This window comes from Peromyscus eremicus, chromosome 13 (assembly GCF_949786415.1).
Source record: "Peromyscus eremicus chromosome 13, PerEre_H2_v1, whole genome shotgun sequence".
NCBI classification, from domain to species: Eukaryota; Metazoa; Chordata; class Mammalia; order Rodentia; family Cricetidae; genus Peromyscus; species Peromyscus eremicus.
In genome coordinates, this window is record NC_081429.1 from 20,416,477 (window position 1) to 20,438,996 (window position 22,520).

The 22,520-nt window shown below is 39.4% G+C and overlaps 1 protein-coding gene and 1 pseudogene across 3 annotated transcripts in view; both read right to left on the reverse strand.

Moving 5' to 3' along the window:
• The window catches only part of Tmem232 (transmembrane protein 232), a 232,505-nt gene that overhangs the window by 101,497 nt on the left and 108,488 nt on the right, over positions 1–22,520 (reverse strand). The window lies entirely within an intron of this gene.
• Positions 400–8,215, reverse strand: LOC131923578 (ribosome biogenesis protein WDR12-like; annotated as a pseudogene).

The following is a 22,520-nucleotide window of genomic DNA, read 5'->3' on the forward strand; positions in this document are numbered from 1 at the left end:
TAATGGCTAGTCAACTTCTCAGCAATGCCATTTTATTGTTAAGTATAAAAATTTTTAAATAAAATTATATTTGAGGTTAGGGAGATAGTTCATAGTAGAAAACACACTAATACATTTAAGGTTAATTTTATCACTTATCAGCTAATTTCCTAATAAAATATAAATGTGTGTCCACTGCATAAGCAGTGTTACAGGTAGTTGTCACACCTTGATTTGAAAATGACAATTATCCCACTGTAGCTACCGATGAAGATAGCCAGATAAGATCACTCAAGTCAGGAATCTAATCTATGTTGATGAAATTAGCTGCCCCTCTTTTCCAATTCTCATTCATCAGGTAATAACATGCAGCTACAGTTAAAGGTGAGGGTGGTTGTATTTCACTGACAGTGAACCTGCTCAACCACTGAACACATGGACACTGAGCAAATTCCATTTCTGGTGATGGAAGCCCTCCTGAGTCAGGTGAACTACAAGAATTTTAAACTATGGGAATGAAAGAGAATAAAATGCCTTGATCACTCTGTGTTCTTCCATTTATATAACTATATTCTTTCCTAAAATATAATGTTATGTCTTTACATTCTTTTCAAAAAGTAATGGTATTTTTTTCTATCATATCTTCCAGCCAAATGACCATCATCCTGGGCTTATTGATTTATCATCCTTCTGAACATATCACACCAAGTAATAAAACCGAACAGAGCCATCATTACTGATTTCTGGGAGAGGACTGGATAAATTTATAGTAAGTCTATTTTGGCTTAGGTGCAATATTAACAGATTCCTAGTAAGCAGAACTTAAGAGATTTTCACTCTTTTTACATTGGGCTGATCAATAGACAGTCCATAAAACTGAACAAGAGAAGTAAAAGGAAGCTTCAGAGTCCTTTCATGTGACTTTTTTTTTCTGCATGTACTTGTCACCACCACCACCCTTCAGAGTCTGTGCTCAACTTGTGTTGACTGTTTGGCCAGCTGTGTTTAGAGTACTGCATGACCGCAAGTGTGATATGATGACTGGAAACAGCAAGGATGGAGATTTTGGAAGTACTTCTAAAAGCAAGTGGAGGGCTTTGCCAATAGGTTTGGAAAACCCAATTATTCAGCTGTTTCTGCTTCTTCTGCCCTTTCCAAGCCGAAACAAGAAAGGTCTTAAGCCTATGTAAATCAACTCACACTCAACTAGAGTGTCTCAGAGGCCACCTCATAGTATGCCAGGACAAAAAGTACAGAAGTAGGGTCTCAAGTTCGCAGAGAGCGGTTAGTTGTCCCACCAAGATCAATGGAGTATGTGACTTCACAGACTCAGCAATCTTGGTTCTCTAAGCCAAATAGAACTCTACTGTGGAAGTTGAGTGCAACTTGGGCCCCATCGTTTCAGCTCCTTTCCTCCTGGACTTTATATATATTGGTAGAAGGTGAACATTAATAGAATGAGACCAAAAGGCATTCTGTGAGGGAATAGCAGATATATTTCCTAAATGCATGGCCTTTAGTAAGAGGTTCTTAACAGGTCCCTGCTGGCTGCATCCCAAGCTATTTCTAGGCCAGAAAGAAAAGAAGCTAGAATAATTACCATGTGGCTGTTCCCTTGTGGTTCACTTATCACTATCTCTCCATCTTAATGACGGTATGATAATAGGTGGGTGATTTGTCACCCGGTTATGCTTTGAATGCTTACATTGTGTCTGACAACACTGGATTGCTTACATCAATGGTTTAGGAAAATTTCAATGCTTAAGGTAAGCTTCTTTCCTTTGAATACTTTTACATTTAAAAAAAAAACCCAGAAAGAAAAACACTTGACATTAATTCTGACTCAACAAGACTCAGGTTAGTGAACTACTGTGGATTGCCAAGAACTTCGTGACATATCACTTCAGAAATGATGGATGCTTAGCAATTACTGATCTCATATTGCACTAACAGTTCTGGCACTGAGAGTGGAAGCTGTTCAGAATGATAAATGGATATGACAATTTATTAAAGATCAAAGGCACGATTAGCATTGGGTACAGATGCAACCATTTAGAAAGGATGTAGGAGAAGAAAAACAAAAACAAAGACAATTTAAAATGTAGAAATTTAAACTTAGAAATGAAAGGCATATCTGTAGTGCCCATTAAATTTTTAAAAGCAGAAATTCTAAAAATTTAGCAGCGGTGTACCTTGGAGGTAAGGAAGGCATGTGTGAAACACAATTCTAATACCTTCATGACTTCATCTACCCATCTCCTGACCACGTCTCTCCTTTCTTCTCTTCTGGTCATTGGCATATGCTACCATATACTAAGGCCTCTGGTTTGACTACAGTCCTTGCCATGATCTGGTTAATTTCAGTGCCAAGTTTCCCTCTCTCAAATGAAAATGGAAGACATGAATTACTAGAACTAAAAAAGCTATGGGACAAAGGCAATTCCCCCAGCTATATGGCTCTGTGGCATTTATGCTAAAATAATTAGAAGAGACACACTGATATTCTTAATGGCACATATAATTAACAAATGTTACATGCATACACTATGGAATACTATTAAACTGAAAAGAAAAATGAAGTCATGCCAGGGGTGGTAGAACATGCCTTTAATCCCAGCACTCAGGAGGCAGAGGAAGGTGGATCTCTATGAGTTCATGAACATCCTGGTCTACACAGTGAGTTTAAGGACAGCCAGGGATACATAGTGAGATATTGTCTCAAATAAAAAGAAAGAAAGGAAAGACAGAAGGAAGGAAGGAAGGAAGGAAGGAAGGAAGGGAGGGAGGGAGGGAGGGACAGAGACAGAGAAGAAAGAAAGAAAGAAAGAAAGAAAGAAAGAAAGAAAGAAAGAAAGAAAGAAAGAAAGAAAGAGAGAAAGTCATGAGCCTTGCAGATAAATGGATGGAACTAGAAAAGATCATATTGAGTGAAGTAACCCCCACCCAGAAAGATAAATGTCACAGTTCTCTCTCATCTGAGAGTCCTAGCTCCAAGCTTTATATGTGAGCACACAACCTGTAGTAACTACAGACCAAGTAAAGAGAAAGGGAACATTGAGGGGCGGGAGAACAAGAGAGACAGGAATAGCAGCACATAAGAGATCTGAAGGGGGAAATGAGGAAAATGGGGGTTCTGGTTAGGAAATAAATACAGACTAAGAGGAGAGGAGGGTAAAGTATCAGTAAAGATGTCTGAAAAGGTCAAGAGAAATCATACTATTAACTATCTGCCTGAAAATGCCAAAAAATATGCATAGGTTTGTGTATAAATACACAAATATACATTAAATGAAAAGTTCCCATCTAGGCTGACTGTGCTCCCCCCAAGACCCAAGGACAACCTAACAAGTCCCAACTAGGCATGAAAGCCCTCTTCTGAGTTGTAAGTCAGGACTGTACAAGAGACTCCCAATATATTATAGGATGCTGCTGCTGCCCTTGGTTGCCCCCAGAGTTGGAAGTCCCTGTTGCTGAAGACATCATGCACTTCAGAGGCAAGCCCCAGAGGCTCCTATGGTGGTCTGAATAGGAATGGCACCTATGGGTTCATATATTTGAGTACTCAGTCATTAGGGAGTGGTGCTACTTGAGAGGGATTAGGGGGTGTGACCTTGTTGGAGGAAGTATGTCACTAGGGGGTGGGCTTTGGGGTTTCAAAAGCTCAAGCCAGACCCAGTGTGGTAGTTTGAATTTAACTGGGCCCTATAAGCTCATAGAAGTGGCACTATTGGGAGGTGTGGCCTTGTTGAAGGAAGTGTGTCACTGTGAGGGCAAGCTTTGAGGTCTCTTTTGCTTAAGCTTCACTCAGTGTCACAGTTCTTCCTGTTGCCTTCTGATCAAGATGCAGCCAGCACCATGTCTGCCTGTATGCAGCCATATTCCCCACCATGTTAATAATAGACTAAATTGCTGAAACTGTACGACATCCCCTCAATTAAATGTTTTCCTTTATAAGAGCTGCCGTGGTCATGGTGTGTCTTCACAACAATAGAAACCTTAACTAAGACACCCAGTGTCTCTGTCGTCTCTCTCTCTCTCTCTTTCTCTCTCTCTCTCTCTCCCCCCCTGTCTCTCTCTCTCTCTCTCTCTCTCTCTCTCTCTCTCTCTCTCTCTCTCTCCCTGCTCCCTGCCAATCTGGATGTAGAAATGCCAGCTCCTTCTCCAGCACCATGTCTGCCTGTCAGCCACCATGTTTCCTGCCATATTGATAATGGATGGACTAAATCTCCAAAACTGTAAGCCAGCCCCAATTAAATGTTTTCCTTTATAAGAGTTTCCATAGTCATGATGTCTCTTCACAACCCTACAACTTCTGGTATCCCACAGCTTGACAATGTTATCTAAAGAGCCTGAAATCAGCTGCTTTTTGTGGGTAGGAGACCCTTTCACTGATGTTACCCAGCCTGTGTATGAGGTGAGGGATAGCAACACCAAAGAACCATCTTTAACTCAGAGATCCCACAGTCGGATATGCCTATCTGTGCTTCTAGGTACCAAATTTTACAAAAGGGAGAATGGGGAGTACAATTAAACACTTTATTTCCTGTCAAAGTTGACTTAAGACCACCAGACTCAACATCCCACACTCTGTAGGACCCAAGGTGCACTGTAGATTTCTTCAGCATCCGACCAAAATGCTGAGAAGGTCACCAAGGGAGTCCTTGTTAGCCCCAACTGCTCTATCTTTTGTCTCTTTCTTGGTCCATTTGTAGATTCTTCCTTTTCATCTTCTTCATCTGTAATGACTGTGGACCAGACCTTTGGCATCTTATCCAAGAGCCATTGCAAAATCTAGTTCCTGAGCTATGGACGGCTGTAGAATCGACACTCCCAGCATGATTTCTGCAGCAGTGTGGGGCTTGCCCTTTGTTCCTTGCTACATCTCATTCCCATAAGAGAACAGCCTAATCCACTGAGGCACTCAGTAGTAAGCAGGACAGCCTGTTTTCACCCAAGTCACATCTTCCACAACATTCATATGTCCTGCTGTGGGATGGTCTGTATGTCAAGTGTGTTGCTGATTGGTCAGTAAATAAATCACTGATTGGCCATTGGCTAGGCAGGAAGTATAGGCGGGACAAGGAAAAGAATTCTGGGAAGTGGAAGGCTGAGAGAGAGACACTGCCAGCCGCCATCAGGACAAGGAAGATGTAAGGTACCAGTAAGCCATGAGCCATGTGGCAAAGTAAAGATTAATAGAAATGGGCTAAATATAAGAGTAAGAGCTAGACAATAACAGGCCTGAGCTAATGGCCAAGCAGTTTAAATAATGTAAGAGTCTGTGTGTTTATTTTATAAGTGGGCTCTGAGACTGGCGGGACTTGGTGGTGGGAGCTGGAGAGAAATTCTCCAGCAACAAATGGCGCCCAACGTGGGGCAAGAGTTTCCACCTAAAAACTTAGAAAAAAGATTCTAAAACGGAACTAAAAACAGCTTCCTAATTGTCTCTCTCAAATGAGCGGCAGCTGCCGGTTTGAGCTACTGGCGGGTTCCTAATGTGCACTCTCGACCTGCAGTATGGTAGGAGTGAGGCCTCTGCAAATAACACATTAAGCTATGTGATGGATTTAGCCTTTGCTAGTACAAAACAAAAAAAAGAAGTTTCTGGGCTACACGCTACTTTGGTAAAAGTGTAGACCCACTATTTCTGAGAGTTACGGCTCCCAGAGCTGGCGGAAAGCGGACCACCGCCATGTTGGGAAGCTGAAGTGGGCGGAGCCAGCAGCCACTGTGCCGTTTCAGGCTTAGAAGGCTGTAGTTTAAAGCAATAGGCTCACGCTAATATAAAAAAATAAGCCACATAAAGATGGCTACCACACAAAGAATCTGGATTATGTTCTCTTTGATATTCGTAACTGCAGAAAAACATTTGATTGTAAAAGCTGTTGCGTTATGCCAAAATGTATATTTTAAAGATGCCTTGACTTCAAAATTTGGATATAAGGATATGTTGCTTTGGAAAAGAGTCTCTGCTTTTGTTTCCACAGAAAGCCAGAGACTATGGATTTGTTCCAGATTAAGATACATCAGGTTTGACCAGCCAAGACCCCCTGAAAGGTCTCCAATGACACCATGGCCCAGATGATTCAACATCCAGAATGGTTTCAAGTCAACTGGCTCAGATATACAGCCTCACAGACTACTCCATGATCCTAAAATTTTCTTTCTGTCTCCAGAAGATACAGCGCCCCCCTCCAGCAGGAAGTAGTAAGAGAAGCTACGCCCAAATTCCCAAATATACCAAGCTGGCTTTAGAGATGGAATTGGCTCACTCCCCCTCTAAACCCAGACATATTGCTCAAAAAAAAAAAAAATGGTTAAGAGATTCTTGTGTCCCAAATCAGAAGAGCCCTCTGGTGTGGGACAGAGAAAAAACAATATTTTTATTTAAATCAGGTTGATTATAAATACAATCTCTTTCTAAAACAAAAAGGGGATAGTTTAGATATGATAGGATAAAAGGGTAGATTAATGAACCTACTTTTAAAGAGTAACAACTTGTTTAAAATGTTTTACATTGCTATAGATTTTAGTTTATTGATACAAATTTAAACTTAATTTTGTTATACTGTATATATATTTCTATTCTTGTTTGAGATATTATGTTTATGTAACTCATTTAAAATTGTAATGGATAATTAAAAAATAGATTAATAGTTAGTCATCTATGATAATATTTGTAGCCATGTTAGTTAAGTCTTCTAGGTATACATAGATATATTTCAGATAGATAGGTAGTCTTCAAACACTTCAAAGACCTACAGAATATGGCATTTAAAATGTTTTAAAAGTTTAGACTTTTTGGACAGTGAGACATGTCTGCTCCTGACAGCACCGATTTACTTCAGAGAGGAGGATGGGCATCGAAGACACTCCATATGGAGTTTATCTTCACCTTGACAAAAATAGCCATTTGGGCAAGAAACTATTCTTGCCTGGACTGCTTGATCAACTGGACATGCAGGACCCATAGAAAGGTGACCACTGAACTTTGCTTGACAAAATGGTCCTTCAGGTTCCTGCTTTGCAGAGAAAACTGCCAGACATTCTACAAGACACAGAAAAAAATGAATAAGAGACTCTAGGCCTGTGGGCTGAAGACAGATGCCCCAACTTTACAAGAAAACTTTGCATGACTGTCCAGGTTCAGCTGTCTCTGTCTACCCTGAAAGACTCCCAAAAGTTGCTTGCATCCTTCTCCCATTTCTCAGGCAATGTTATATCCTTCTGAGGTCTTTGATGTGGTTAAAGACTAGATACTTACAATTTTCCTTAGTTATAATAAAAGATAAGTTAGATATAAAACCTTAAACTTACAAATAGAAGATAGATAGGATCTCTTCTTTAATATTGTAACTATAATTCTTGCTTGATAATTGTTTTGTTATATGTAATTTTACTATGTTAAAGTTAAAACCTTCCTTTTTAAGAAAAGAAAAGGGGAAGTGCTGTGGGATGGTCTGTATGTCAAGTGTGTTGCTGATTGGTCAGTAAATAAATCACTGATTGGCCATTGGCTAGGCAGGAAGTATAGGCGGGACAAGGAAAAGAATTCTGGGAAGTGGAAGGCTGAGAGAGAGACACTGCCAGCTGCCATCAGGACAAGGAAGATGTAAGGTACCAGTAAGCCATGAGCCATGTGGCAAAGTAAAGATTAATAGAAATGGGCTAAATATAAGAGTAAGAGCTAGACAATAACAGGCCTGAGCTAATGGCCAAGCAGTTTAAATAATGTAAGAGTCTGTGTGTTTATTTTATAAGTGGGCTCTGAGACTGGCGGGACTTGGTGGTGGGAGCTGGAGAGAAATTCTCCAGCAACAATGTCCTACAATTGTCATTATTGACTTTCCTTCCAAGGACCAGATCTGAAAAGTCTTACCATAAGAACCAAACAGGGTCTATTCTTCTGCCCCTTGAGTTGAGCTTATCCAGGCATCATGGAACATGAAATGCTCTGGCTGGAGTGCAATCCATTTTTCCATGGATTCCAGTTCAACAACCTCTTCCAATGAGATGTTTTCCAATCCCATGTGTTTGACCAAGAGCATTCGAAGACACTGGCCCTTGATAAGGAAATCAAAGCTGACATGTTTGTGGAGCTCATGTTTGGTCTCCAGCAATTTGTTGATGATGTTATTAAGGTCAGCAACTTCAGAGAAGGTAGGGATTAAGAAAGGAACATCATCTACTGTGTATTTCTTGTTCCCATGTAGAAACATGCCTGGATTTGTGCCATGGTTGAAAGTACACAAGAGACTTCTCCACAAAAACATATGGGTTGACACTCAAGTAGCTCTAGATTAGACAAGTATGTGGCTAGCGCAATGGAAGCTGGGCTTTTGCTCTCTTCCTCCGGTTTCCTCAGACCACACCACGAGGTTCCTTTCCACAGGTGCCAAGCCCACACACATCAACTACCTCCGACTGTAGAGCAGAAATACAGAGCTTAAATTTGGTTTTTATCGCGGAATGTCCTATTGTCTAGAAAGTTTTGCTGGGTATAGTAATCTGAGCTAGCATCTGTGTCTCTCAGAGTTTATAGAGCATCTGTCCAAGCCCTTCTGGCTTTTATAGTCTCCATTGAGAAATCAGGTGCTATTCTAATAGATCTTCATTTATATGTTGTTATATATGTGTGCATGTGTATGTATATACATATGTATTATTTCTTTGTTCTATGCATTTAGTGTTTTTATTATTATGTGTTGAGGAGACTTTCTTTAGTGATCCAGTCTATTTGGTGTTCTGTATGCTTCTTGTACCTTGATAGGCATCTCCTTCTTTGAGTTAGGGAAATTTTCTTCTATGATTTTGCTGAAAATACTTTCTGTGCCTTTGAACTGGGTTTTTTCTCCATTCCATATTCCTATTACTCTCAGATTTGGTCTTCTCATGCTGTCCCAGACTTTATGTATGTTTTATGCCTAGAGTTTTTTAGATTTAACGTTTTCTTTGACTGAGGTATCCATTTTTTTCTATCATGTCTTCAGTGCCTGAATTCCCTTTTCTATCTCTTGTATTCTGTTAGTGAGGCTGGCCCTCTGTGGTTCCTGTTCAAGTTCCTAAATTGTTCATTTTCAATTTCCCCCAGTTCGGGTTTTCTTCAATGATTCTATTTTTACCTTCAGGTCTTGAACTGTTTCATTTCCTACTATTGTTCTTTGTGTTTTCATTTATTTCTTTGAGGGATTTATTGATTTCCTCTTTAAGGACCTCTATCATATTCACAAAGTCTATTTTAAGGTCCTTTTCTTGTACTTCAGCTGTGTTGCAATCCTCGGGGCCTATTGTGGTAGAGTTGCTGGGCTCTGGCAGGGACATACTGTCCTAGCTGTTATCTATTGTGTTTTACGCTTGTGTCTAGGCACCTGGGTTTGGGAAGATTGTAATTCTAGTCCTATCTTTGGTGGGTGGGTGTTTTGTTCCTTGGTTTCTGTTATCCTTTCTGGTTCTTAGGGAAGTTCTTGTGTCTGCTGTGTGGTGCCTGGTAGGAGATTCTTCTGGGATCATGATAGGTGTGGCCACTGGGAATTCCAGGTAAAATGTTTCTAGGTATTGGGAGCTGATAAATAGGAATGAGTTTGGTTTGGGGGTTGGGGGTTGAGGGTGGCACAGGAAGGAGGAAAGCAGGGTGTTCCACCAGGATCGGCTTAGTCCCCTGGGAATGGGAGCAGAGTAAACAGAGGCCACAGTAGGTGGTCTGCTACAGAGCTGGGATGAGACTGGGGGATTGGATTTAGAGATATGGATAAAGAGGTCAAGATCTGTATTTAGCCTACCTACTTCCCTGGCCAGAGTGGCATGTGGGTCCCAGGGAGTGCCTCAGGGGTTGCAAGCTGGGATGAGCTATGTGAGAGGAGGGGGAAGTTTGGAAAGGAAGATCTGTGTGGTCTACTGGAGATGGTGGGGGGGGAGAAAGGTGGCCTCAGCAGGTGGCCTGATGCAAAGCTGCAAATGAGACTGGGGGATGGATTTGGAGGAGCTTAGGGAGTGGTGAAGATCTGCAATTAGTCTACCTGCTTCCCTCTGAACGTTTTCATTGTGTAAACCTTTTCATTAAGCAGACATGTGGCTTCATATGTACTTGCTATTTGAATGACTCCATGATGTCCCCTGCACTCACTGAGCAGAATGTGCTGCCCAGGAGGTGTTGAAAGCAGAGGATTATGTCACTGCCTGCCTGGGCAGTCGTAGACAGTTTTTTAAATCAGTACTATGGTTTAAGGTTATCAAGGACTTCTATGCTTTTTTCCTCCAGACTTTTATGAATTTCCAATAGATTTCTCTCCCAGTCCCTTAGCATCTTTCTAAGGTATGGTTTACCATTTTATATCATCCTCCTTCTTCCAGACGCTGAAAGGTAGCATTCCTCAAAATTCCACCCTAGCCCTGCTGTCCATCCTACTCAGTGCTCTTCGCCAAGGCAACATTCCTTCCGCCCATGCCTTCCGTCACCACCTTCGTTCAGAGCCTACACTTCTTCCTGAGCTGCAGAACTGTGAAACTCACTGCCCACTTGACACTTCTACTGAGAGAATGTAGAAACGCTACCTTCAGCATGTTCCAAAGCAAACTTCGGTCTTCTCCCTCTGCCCCAATCACACCTCGCTGTCTCCCTTCCCTCTTTGACTGGAGCCCCTTTGGACTGGTTGCTATCATATTCTCTCTCTCTCTCTCTCTCTCTCTCTCTCTCTCTCTCTCTCTCTCACACACACACACACACACACACACACACACACACACGTTACTGAATCCTACTGCTTTTTCTTTAAATATAAAAATCTTTCTGCCTTCTTCCTCTGTTGTGACCAGTGTGATGTCTACACATTGTTTACAGATTAGATTACACTAGGATATACTCACTAATACAATAGTTTTGTACTTACACAATCCCAGATGTTAACATAATCACTTTTCTGTTATTAACATTTTCAATTTATCCATTAAACTGTATATATTACTGGGTCTCTCTGTGAAATTTAAGTATACATGTATCCATATATAAATCATATAAACAAATACATGTCTCCTAAAACAATTATTATTTTTAATTAAAAATTTTCAAAACTCTCCTAACTTTTTAAAAGCATATTAGTGTTGTGTAGAGTTACTGAATTGTTCAATAACACATCCAAACTTTCTTCTCTTCACTGTAACTTGATAGTCATTAATCAAACCTTTCTTACATTTATTTCCCTTCCCTCTACTCTCCCAGGCTCTGGTAACTGCAAATCTATCTTCCTTCAATGTCTTTGTGCAGAATTCACATGTTAGTGAAGTTGTGCGTTATTTGTCTTTCCGTATCTGGCTTGTTTCACTTAGTATAAGTGTCTTAGGTCTCAGTTGCATTGCCATGTGTAACAAGGTTTCATCCCTTTTATTACCAAATAATATTCTGCTTCCATGTTCCACATTTTCTTTATCCATCCCTCAGCGGATAGACACTTAGGTCCTTCTCATTTTATATCTAATTGTGATAATTCTACAGTAAACGTGGGATACAAATCTCCCTTCTACAAAGTAATTTCATATTAAACACATACATATACATGCATATAACCTCATAAATGTATATATCCAGTATTGTAGAATAAGCACTTTTAATTAGTTACTTCACAATTTCTCAAGAGTACTCAAAAATAAAAATATTATCATTGCCTTATTTAAGACACATTTATGTTTAGAGAAGTTGACTTACCTATTATCAGCTAACTATAATACTTATTACCTCACTCCATGTCAGAAACACACTCTCCCCTCTCTCTCCCTCTCCTCTCTCTTTCACACACACACACACACACACACACACACACACACACACACACACCCATCACTCCTCACTCAGCCACATAAAACGTATCAAGTGCTTGTGTGTCCTAAGATGAAACTGGAAATCCGGAGCACTTCTTGAAGCCCTTTACCCTGTGATGCATGAACCAACATCATCATTCTTTTATTTATTTGTTTTATTACCCTTTTCACCATTGGGACTTTCCTATTCTTTTTCCTCTGCTTGGCATAGTAACTGCATCCTGGGACTCCCCATCACCAACCCACTGAATGCTTTCATATGCCTTCATAAACATACCCCTTCCCTCTGGAACATATGGTGGTACCATGAACTCTTTTTCATCACACTCATTATTACAGATATTGACCATATATGTTTGGTTTTTACTTGTCTGGTTTTATTCAAAATCTATCTTATAAACTTGATTATAAGTTCCTTTGGGAAAGAAATATAGATATGTTATTACATATTTTATCTGGGGCATCCAGTAAATGACAATTGAAGAAGCATGTAAAAAGTAAGCTATTTGAGTACACAGTTTTGAATTCTACTGGGAAGATATGCTAGAAACACAAATGTTGATCTAAATGAGAAGCCAGCAGACATACCTCTGTGGTGGTATTGTGTTCCCCAAAATATTGTGTACCCTAATAAACTTATCTGGGGTCAGAGACAGAACAGCCACAATATTAAACATAGAAGTTGGGCAGTGGTAGCACACGCCTTTAATCCTAGCATTCCAGAGGCAGAAATCCCTCTGGGTCTCTGTGAGTTCAAGGCCACATTGGAAACAGCCAGGCATGGTGACACACGCCTTTAATCCCAGGAAGTGAGCCCTTAATCCCAGGGAGTGATGGTAGAAGGCAGAAAGATACATAAGGCGTGAGGACCATGAACTAGAAGCATTTGGCTGGTTAAGCATTTGGCTGGTTAAGCTTTTAGGTTTTGAGCAGCACAGTTCAGCTGAGAGCCATTCGGATATGAGGACACAGAGGCTTCCAGTCTGAGGAAACAAAATCAGCTGAGAAGTTGGCCAGGTGAGGAAGCTGTGGCTTGTTCTGTCTCTCTGATCTTCCAGTTCACCCCAGGACCTGGCTCAGGTTTGATTTTTTTAATAAGACTCTTTAAGATTCATGCTACATACTCCTGGCTATCACTTACTTTTTCTTTACTCTGTGGTACCTTACCTTTCTTTATTGTGTGGTACCTCACACAATGCCTGCATACAGAGGTCTTCAATTAGTGCTTTGTGGAGGAATACTACTTCTCATGGGAGTTCTGATTTCTGCTTATCACTTAAATCTGTAGGAAGTGTCTTCTGTGGTAAATCTAGGTTAGCCAGGAGCCTCATTTACCCTGAGAGGTGACAGGTGCTTACTCAGTTCATGCTCACATCAAATATCTGACTCTATCAACTATTTAAAAGAAGAAAAGATCAAGTTATATAAATTGTTGGCTTCATGTTTTCTGGGAGCTCAGAAGGTACAACAATTGTAAAAATTTGATTAATGTCATGTCCAAGCTTTCATTCTAACCAAGCAGGTAATAAATGCTTGTCAACTACTGTAAAAACATTTTACAATGAGCTGAACACTGCCCTTTTCTTTGACAGACCAAAGAGCATATGAAAAATGAAACACAAAACAAAACATGCAGATTTTATTTCCTGTCTCATAATTTTGTTGTCCCATAGGCTGTCTCTAGTTAATCTGTATTGGAAATGTAAAATTTTTTCTATCTCATTGATATCATTTTAATAGCTGTGTCATATTGAAAATTCTACAACATGTCATGCCGCCTTTAATGGTGAGTTCAAGGGGTGATGGTTGTTTTGAAGGCAAACATCTATGGTGAAAAGTGAGAACTAAAGCTATAGCATGGTCCCATTGTTGCAAAACAAGAGTTCCTGCCGAGATCAAGGCTCTACTCCAGCAACTGAAACAGGGAAGAACAGTATCTGGAACAAAGACAGGGAGGGTCACCTTCAAGACAAGACTGTGGGTAATGCTGAGAGAGACCAGTGATAGAAATTGATAAATGTAGCGTGTTTTAATCACTGGATTTCACCTCATTGTTCTTAAATATCAACAGGATAAAATAAAGAAGTGAGACTACATCAATCTGCAAAACTACACAGCAAACAAAAAATAAAAAATAAAAAGTCAACCCTAGCAGGAAGCAGAGAGGTATACAAGGTGTGAGGACCAGGAATTAGAGCTGGTTAAGCTTTTAGGCTTTTGAGCAGCAGTTCAACTGAGGTCCATTCCGGTGAGGACTCAGAGGCTTCCAGTTTGAGGAAACAAGATCAGCTGAGAAGTTGGAGGAGGTGAGGTTAGCTGTGGCTTGTTCTGCTTCTCTGATCTTCCAGCGTTCACCCCAATACCTGGCTCCGGGTTTGTTTTTATTAATAAGACCTTTTAAGATCCATGCTATACAACCTGTGTGGTGGAATAAGATTGTACGTATAATAAAGGATTGATACCTTACACAAAGGACTATAGGGACTGCAGGAAAGATGGGGGCAGTAGATATATCTTCCCCAGGGAAAAACAGACCACATTGTTTGTCCAGTGCCAAAAGGTCAGCCTTGAAAATACACATACAGGTAACATTATATGGACTCAACAGGTTATATTTAGGAAAATAGACATATATACAAATACATATGCATGCAGTAACAATTAATAAAAAAGAGGCCATGAATTTGAAGGAGAGTGGGAAGGGAATTATGGGAGGCTTGGAGGAGGAAAAGGAAGAGATAAATGTTGTAATCAAATTATAATCTCAAAAATAAACCAAAAAATAAAAGGTTAACATCCAAAATATGTAAGGAACTCATACAATCAAACAACAAAACACTTTTTGCAAACTAAAAGTAAAATCCACAGATAACTTGATTATTGGCAAAGACAATCTAAAGACGTTTTTCTAAGAAGTCATTCCAATGGCCACCATGTGTATGGAAAGATCTTCAACATCACTAATCAAGTCAATCAACTAATCAATCAGCCACAATGGCCTATCACTTCAGACCTGGGAAGGTGGCTATAAGCAATAAGTCAGAAGATAAGTGTGTGAGGTGTAGATAAAGGAGTGCATTCATAGCCTAGAGAGATGGCTCAATGATTAAGAACACATGCTGCTCTTATAGATACCCCAAGGTTCAGTTTTCAGCACTCCTGTTGAGTGACTCACATGCACGTGGAGCTCCAGCTCCAGAGGATTTGGTGCCCTCTACTGGCCTCCACAAAAAAAAAGGTGAAAAGATGAAAATAAAACTATGACCCGATTCAAGATCCTAGTTACTGAAACGTATCCAAGAAGGGGTAAAAAAAACAGTATGTTGAAGAATTATTTGTACTCCAAATCTCCAGAAGTTTTAGCACATTGCATGATTAATGTAAAATAATAATTGGTTTCTTATTACTCAAATTTTTCATAGGAGATAAAGAAGTAAAAGTCCATTCTCTGAAGAACCACGGCATGCTCTTTCTTTCTTTCCAGATAACAACTGTGGTCAGCAATGGTGATTACCGACATCTCTACTTTACTTTTCCATAATAAATCAGCATAACCACTGTGGTTAATATTGGTTGTTAATTTGATAGGAACTGGGATTAACTAAGAGAATGCTCCTGGGTGGGTCTGTAGACATTTCCAGAAAGGATTCCCTGAGAGTGGAAGACCCTCTGTCAGAGTGTATGCACCTTTCAGTGCATGACCCAGATACACAGTCCTGCTGTGTGCTTGTCTGCATTGGCTTTTGTGAGGGCATCTCTCTATCCCTTGCTGTTGCTGCTGCTGCCATTCCCGCCACCCCCGCTGCTCCCTCTGTCCTCTGATGGCCCCAACTTCCCGTTAGAGTTTTCTGCCTCTTCAGTGTACAGATGCCCATTGTTGGACTACCCAGCCCTTACCACGTAAGCCATGCTACTAAGTCTCCTTTTATAATATACATGTAGTCTATTGGTCCTGTTCCTATGGAGAATCCTACCCAATGCAGCCCTGAAGCATACACACACACACACACACACACACACACACACACACACACACACACACGATGTGATCAAAACTAGACAGACACAGCTTTTTAACTAGACAGAAGCAGGAGAAAAATAATATCTAAAAACAAAAACCATCATCACACTGTGTTCTCTGGACGTTCCTAGTAGGTTGTATCTTTAAAAAAAAAAGGCAAAACCATAAGATGCTTTTTATTTAATCTTTATTACAGTCTTAGTAGTATAATTTTACTTCGTGAAGAAAATAAATTATTTAAGAAAATCTACTAATGACTGGATAAGATGGGAAGGAGCTAACATGTCTGGCTCTTTACCTGCATGCTTCTCTTCAGAACAAGCCCAACTGGATCATACAGCTCTTTTATAGTTAAACTCCTAAGGCATAGAGAAGGTGGTAGCTAACTGACTAACATCAATCAGAAAGAAGCTGTCAGAAATACAATGTGGGAGCAAATGGTTCCAAAGTTCTATGTAATTATTACTTTTTAAATATTCGTGTCATTTTTTTGTGTATGAATGTTTGGTCTGCATACACTTATGGGCAGCATGCACATGCCTGGTGCCCACAAAGGTCAGAAGAGGGCATCAGATCATGCCACAGCTGGAGTTAGGGATGACTGTAAACCACTATGCGGGTGCTGGGATCCAAACCCAGGTCCCCTACAGAAACTACAAGTGATTATAACACCAAGTCATCTCTCCAGCTTCTTAAGTGATTATGATAACAGTATATCATTATAATTGTTTTATTATTGTTTTAATATCTTACCATGGTGCCTGATTCATAAATTAATTTATATGAGTATACGCTGGTTAGTTTTTGCCAGTTTGACAGAAACTAGAATTATCTAGAAAGAGAACATCTCAATTGAGGAATTGCCTTCATCGAGCTGGCTGTGAGCATATTTATGGGACATTTTCTTGATTGATTGATAAGGGCAGGCCTAGGCCATTGTGGGTGTTACTAGCCCTAGGCAAGTGGTCCTAGGTTATATAAGCTGAGAACGCCAGTGAGCAGCATTGCTTCAGTTTCTTCCTTTAGGTTCCTGCCTTGACTTCCCTCAATGATGAAGTATGATCTGTAAACCACATAAGCCCCTTCTTCTCCAAAGTTGCTTCAGCTGGTTTTTTATCATAGCAACAGAGCAAATTAAAACATATATATATATATATATACTGCAGCACCTTTATCACAATTTGTGTGTGTGTTTAACATTTGCTTATTTTTATTTATTCTTATTTTTTTTATTCATTTTACATACCAACCACAGATTTCCCTCTCATCCCTCCTCCCGCTCCCCCCTCCTGCCTTTTCTCCCCACCCCTTATCCCCTTCTCCAACAGGGTAAGTTCTCCCATAGGGGGACAGCTAAACCTGGTACATTTAGTTAAGGCAGGACCAAGCCCTTCCCCACTTTATCAGGGGTGAGCAAGGTGTCCGACCATAGGTAATAGGATCCAGAAAGCCGGCTCATGCACCAGGCATAGATTCTGATCACACAGCCAGGGGCCGCTCAAACAGAGCCAGCTACACAACTATGTCCTGTATGCAGAGAGTCTAGTCAGGTCCCATGCAGGTTCCACAGTTGTCAGGCTAAAGTTGGTGAGTTCCTTTGAGCTTGGATCAGTTGTCTCTGTAGATTTCCCCATCATGATCTTGACCCCTCCTTGCTCTTCCCTCTCTTCGACTGGACTCCCGGAGCTCAGCCTGGTGCATGGTTGTGGATCTCTGCATCTGCTTCCATCAGTTACTGGATGAAGGCTCTATGATGAGAGTTAGGGTATTCACCAATCTGATTATGAGGGTAGGCCACACAATTTTTAAGGACTCTCTTCAATGGCCTCCTATTTGAATTGTTTTCTTTTGGGGGGAGGGGGAGTTCACAGAAGCCTTCAATGTCGCTCATTCTCAGTTATGAGTCTGTAGTCATCGATACTACCACAAAAAGAAGCTTGCTTGTTCATAGCTGCCTGAGGAAGCATGGATCATGAACTTCACAGGCTTTCCAGCTGTACAGACCATGGACATCTCTGGACAAATCAGATTTCTAAGCCTCACTGTCCTTGTTGGAGGAAAACACACCCATGGACATCAGCCTGGTCTCTGGACAAATCAGATTTCTAAGCCTCACTGTCCTTGTTGGAGGAAAACACACCCAAGGGAATGCTTAACATGGCGGTTTTCTAGTGGAAGCCACTAGTGTCCGGGAGGGAAACAGAATTCATCTTTGATCATCTGGCAGCTGGCTGTCAAGGACTAAAGAAGACTTAAGGGTCTCTTCCTTGGTGAAGGTTCCTCTAAACTTAATTTCCCAAAAGTGTCCATGGCCACCTTTTACCATGGAAAAGGGCATGTCTCAATGGCTCCAGATTCTGAGTTTCTGGCATTTCTAACATCCCTTATGCAGCTGATACCAAACTTCAGATGGCTTGGCAGCTGGCTGGGTAACACATCTGTAATCCCACCACCAGACACGTTAGCTTAGGCGGTTGAGACCAGCCTTGACCATACAGTGATTTAGAAACTAAGAAAATGATTTATTTATGTACCCCCCCCAAAAAAAGGTTTTCATGTTTACCAGAAACTAGAACAGTAGTGAGGCCATATTTCTTCTTGAAATCCAAGCCCAGATACAGCCAACTGCTTTTGTAGAACTCCACAACCTTATCGGTGGTACAAGAAGAGGACATAATACTCTTTTTGCTCACCTTTGGCTTCTAGGTCCTCACGTAAGTCTTTTTTTTTTTTCTCTCTCTCTCTCTTTTATAGTGAATTTTCTCCAGTATGGATGAAATGTAGAATTTACCTTTCTACCTTCTCACTATTGGTTAAATGACACCTTGGAGCAGGATGCCTTTATGAAGGAGTCTTCAAAGGAGAAATTAGGTTTGCCTTTGATCATTCATCCATTCAAGAAGGTGTGTAACATCTTCATAGATGACCACAGAAGCTGGCAATCTATATTCACTTGAGTAGGCTGGTCTTCTTGTGAGGGCTAAAGTTACATTTTAAGTTTAAATTACTATGTTTAAAAGATTTGTAAAATAAAAACGCCTTTAACCTTAAGCCCCACTTGCCCAAGGATGGATACTTTCCTGGAATGCTAGGGCAATTGTTCATGTAAGAAAAAAAGCCACATGTTTTCACTTCAGTAAACAAGGTTGGTTGCCCCACCTGCACAGAGCGTGCTTGATTACAAGCAGGCATGAGGTGCCTCGGTGGAAGGTACGTACGTAGGTAGGCAGGAATTATGTATGTCACGATGTATGCTTGTTTCTGATTGGACAAAGGTGGGAAGTGTGTAGACTTATGGGTTTTGCCTTTCTAAGCACCTTGACTAACCTAATACAGTGCCATTCTCTGGGAAACCTAGGTATGAACCTGACTAGTGTCCATTGTCCCGGCCAGTACTAAATAAAGTTTGTTTTAATTAGACAATTGTAAATTTGGTCTTTCTGTTTGCTGATAAATGAAGTCTTCAAACAAAGCTTTGAGCAACTAAGCATTATTAATGATAAAGTTTTAAGTTACTATTCTATTCTTTTATTTATATGGAAGTTATCATGAATTTTCAGATTCAAGGTGTAAGTAAGCACAGAAAATGTGCTTTGTAGAAACTCGGATGCAAACAAGTTAAGAAATGAAAGTTTATTTTTTTAACTTAGTTTTGGGGGTTATAAATGTTCAGCCTTAAGGTAAACTTAAGATACTTTTATTGACAAGGAGAGAAAAGGGAAAACTCTGTGCTTTGAAGTGGAAGGGTTATATACTTGGTTACTTACTGCCTGCAGTTTTTATGAAACAGCAAAGAGCCATAATGATATTTTTCCATTTAAAAAAGAATGCTAAGGGGCAAACAAAGCAAGAAATACAAACAATGACATGTTCCACTAACTCAGAAGCACCACCACCACCCTCAGTTTAACACATAGGACCAAAATGATCAATTTCCTTTCGAGAAACTACATGAAAAAGAAATTCTATAAATCATTAAAATAAAAATATGTGCTTATAACTGTATAAAAGACAAAGATTTTGAATAATTTATAAGCCAAAACCACAATTCTCTCTTCAATTTTTGTGCTAAAAATAAGAGGGAAAATATCTGTTAAGACATTATCCACAGCAAATGATTCTTCATCGTGGAAGCTCCCAGTTTTTCCTTGCAAGTATGTTTCCAGATTTTCACACTGCAATCAGAGTGCTCTGCTGTGCTGAAGCAACAGAGAAATGTACCATCCTCTTTGTTGTCTGATGCCAAAGAAACTGAAGACAAATGGCTGAGGTGCCTACTAGCATACCAAAGTGCATGCTGGCCCCCAGGCCAGGCTCACTCAGTCCCTATGGCTCCTCTCTGCTCTTGACACCCCACTGCCCTCTCCTCAACCTCTCCAGCCCTGAGGCTTCACTACTCTTCCCCCAGCTCTATTCATAACTTGTAATATGTTGTATTTGGGTTTTGTTTCCATCTAAGTGCTAATCTCCATTTTATTTATATTTTGACCCAGCTGTTGCTCAAAAGTGTGTCAATCCCCAAACTTTTAGAAAATTTCAGATACTTGTACTTTGTCTTCTAGATTCACTATGGTGGTGGTGAGGGGGGACTTGGTATTTTTTTTAATCACCTTACATTTTTTAAAAGATTATTTGTGACCTAACATGATTAACTCAGAAAAGTTTCGATGGGACTTGAAAAGAAATTAAATTATAGTATTGTTGGGTGTGATGTTATTTATGTATCAGTTGGATATATTTGACCTAGTATTATTCAAACCCAATTTTTTTATATTGACCTATCAGATTCTTCTATTACTGAATGTTGGATATTGAAATAGCTATTATTATTGTGTTTCTGTCTTTTTCTGTCTTCCGGTTCATCAATATTTGCTTCATATATTTAGAAGTTCTCATATTGAGTGCACATGCATTTATAATGGCTAGACTTTTCTCATGGCTTAGTCCTTTTAGTATTATGCATTTTCTTTGTGTGACAGTTTGCTACTCAATAGCTATTCTGCTAGATACATAGATATAGACAGATTTTATATATATATATATAATATATATATATATATATATATATATAGAGAGAGAGAGAGAGAGAGAGAGAGAGAGAGATGGGTAGACAGGTAGGTAGGCAGACAGACAGACAGACAAATGGATACCTTTGTTTATTCTTACTGCTTGCTCAGCAGCCCTTTTCTATCCCATCAATGCTACTTAAATAAACAGGCCAAATAGATTTTTACAAATACAACTTATCGGTGTGAAAAAACACAGTCTTAAAGCCAGCATCACAAGTAACATTAAAACAAAGAACAATTGCAAGCAGAAATATGGAGAAAGAAAGGTCCACACCCAGGATGCTAATCTATTTTCAGAGAGATCCTGAAACAATAACCAGGTAAGAGAAAGGAAAGAAGGTAAAAGCACAAAAACTAAGAAAGAAAAATCAGCCTTTGGTACTTGGTAAAACTGTGTAGCTAGAAAATCAATCTCTCCGGGAATTTACTAAGAGTCTCTGCCAATTAATCTGCACAACATCACAGCCTAGCACACACATGAGGGACAAATATAGAGGCTAAATATGGAGAAAAGATTATATTAAAATCAAGATAGATGAAGTATTTAGCAATGAACTTGTCAAAAGAAATATATATATAAGTTCAAATATTACTAAAGAGCACAAAAGAAAGCAATTTTCAATCCATAATCCTATGTGTATTCAGATACTTCCTATTTGTAGAGGCCAGGCAGTATTTTTTAAATAATCAGTAGACATTTAAAAAATCAGCAATATTTTAGTCAAGTAATAAATAAAGATAAATACTTCAGAAAAGTCATTTGCAGTAATGGGAATAAAATGCATAATTAAATTGAAATTTATAGATACATTATCAGCAGCAATTTAGAGCAGCTAAATTTATTCGCTGTGTTCAGAACAGGCTAGAAATAAAAGATTCAGAGCATACAGGAAAATGACCCAAAATAAAGCCCATCAAGAATGATTTCTAAAACATGGAGATGGAATGGCAGATATAATATTAAAATAATCAGGTTGTAAGGTATCAAAGTTTAAAGTGCAATCTAACAATTATCAGTCTTCTACAAATATCCTGCTCAACTGAAAACTAAAACATCAAAAAAATAATTGTTAAAAAAATTAGTACATATGAGTTCTCTGTGATATTGTCAAAATAAATAGCAAAAATATATAATATGGTGTACTCTTTAAATGAGCTGGGTTGGAGAATAACTATAATCTTCCTGTCTCAAATAAAGCTTTCCAGGAATATTTAACAATGTAAATCATAGCCCATCATATAACGCCACAATGGAATTCTTTGTGTTTTTTAATATATCAGAAGAGTAGAAGCAGGGAAAATGTCTAAGTGTATTTATAATAAATAGTTTAAGACCCTGAAGATACCTATCACTGAAGATATGGCAAATACATATTGAAAATTATTTACCTAAATTAACATATCCCAATTCTACACTTTCCTAAGACTAATTCAAAGACATTTGCAAGTGTTTAAAGCATAAACCATAATAATTATCCTTATACTTGCAACTTATTAAATGATTACTGTTTAAGACTCTAAGGCTACATGTATTTAATACACATTAATTATATATATTTATGTATTACATATATACATTCAAATATGTCTAAAAATGAAGCCTTAAAACCTTTAAACATGGGATATGATTTTTTTTTTAC